We start from the raw sequence: 1,784 nt of genomic DNA on the forward strand, positions 1-1,784 counted from the left end.
TAACAGTAAAATTTATTCACTCATTCCATTAGGCTTGCAGACGAGCTCATTGTACACGACAATATTAAAACCAATATGAATAAGATTAAATAAAACCTCTTTTCTTCTTCTGTTTGATTGAGGGCTCGCGCGGCTTGCGCATTTGCCAAAAAAAAAACAAAAACAGGATCAGATTCGGAAGGAAAAGATTAGGAAAGTTAGAGGATATATGAAAATACATATATAAATAAGAATAAAATTAATTAAGTTCATCATTAGATAATATAAAAAAAAAACTATATACATTACAAGAATTCATAGATAAAAGACACGATATAATGAAAGATTTAATCTTATTATCATTATATCATTGAACCGGATTTTAAATTATTCGAAACTTCAGAAATAGTATAATGACAACCAAAAAAAACGCGAGATAAAATCGTAAAAGTGGTTATTTAAATCTACGATTCTCGAAGGCTGAAGAAAATATCATGGTATTTAACCGGTGGTATTGGGTCTAGTTAAGCTAAACGTGTTAATACTATCAACGTACCCATTTTGCTTGCGAAGCAGTAAGTACAGTTCTGGTTTGAAGAGTAGCACACCCGGTATATTAAGTACTATACAACTACTCGATGATGCAGTAATTAGCGGCTCTGACTGTTTCGCCGAGGATCGTGGGTTCGATTTACATTTCGGGTAAACGCTTTTTTTATTGCTTAGTTGGGTGGATGAGCTCACAGCCCACCTGTTGTTAAGTGGTTACTGGAGCCCATAGACATCTACAACGTAAATGCGCCACCCACCTTGAGATATAAGTTCTAAGGTCTCAAGTATAGTTACAACGGCTGCCCCACCTTTTAAACCGAAATGCATTACTGGTTCACAGCAGAAATAAGCAGGGTGGTGGTAGCAATCCGCGTTTACTCACAAGAGGTCCTACCTCCAGTAATAAGTTAATAAACATCGTCTAGGTGTTTATTATCCATATATGTATTTATGTCAGTCTCTGAATTTTTAATTTGGGGCCGAATGACCGTGCGTGATTTGTTCCTAGTTATTATTATTAAAATGATGCTTAGACTGTGTCCACGGTCTTAAGTCTCAAGTTTATTGGAGTCATTCACGTTATATCTGGTGGCTCCAATGACCACTCAACACAAGCCTAGTTAAGCTTGATCACCTGTTAATAGAATAAAACAAGAGACGAAATTGATCGGCCCATTTGCCCGGTCTGAAAAAGGCCTCTCCCATTTCCATCCATCGTATTCTGTTTTAGAGTTGTCAAAGGAGAAACCCGAAATCTATACAAACTTGGGCCTGGCGTTACAGTGCTAGAATTTGGGCATAAATTACAATACCTAAAAAGGTTTCATGAGCCCAATTTTCAGATCTCCCAGCAATGGCCAAATTGGTAAAATCAGACAATGTTTACATTTTAGGTTATTTTGATTGTTCGAGATATTTTAATAAAAAACGATATTTTTGAGGCTGTTTCCTACTAAAGATGAGTAATTTTTTACAAAACCTGTTGCAGCAACAGGTTGCTTTGAAAATAAAAATGTAGCCTGTTACGAGAAATCGCGCATTAGGTTGTTTACGAAAACGAACGAAAGCCAAGAATTAAAAACAACGTAATGCAAAACGCGCTGCGCACGAAATGATTTTTTTAAGGGATTTTATGACCTGGTAACTAAGACCTTTAGGTCAGTCTTATTTTAATTTTAATGAAAACTTTTTCATATGAAAAACGATATTTATATGATAACTTTTTTATATAAAATATAAATCATTACGTGCTC

This window comes from Bombyx mandarina, chromosome 19, assembly GCF_030267445.1.
Source record: "Bombyx mandarina strain Sakado chromosome 19, ASM3026744v2".
Taxonomy (NCBI): Eukaryota; Metazoa; Arthropoda; class Insecta; order Lepidoptera; family Bombycidae; genus Bombyx; species Bombyx mandarina.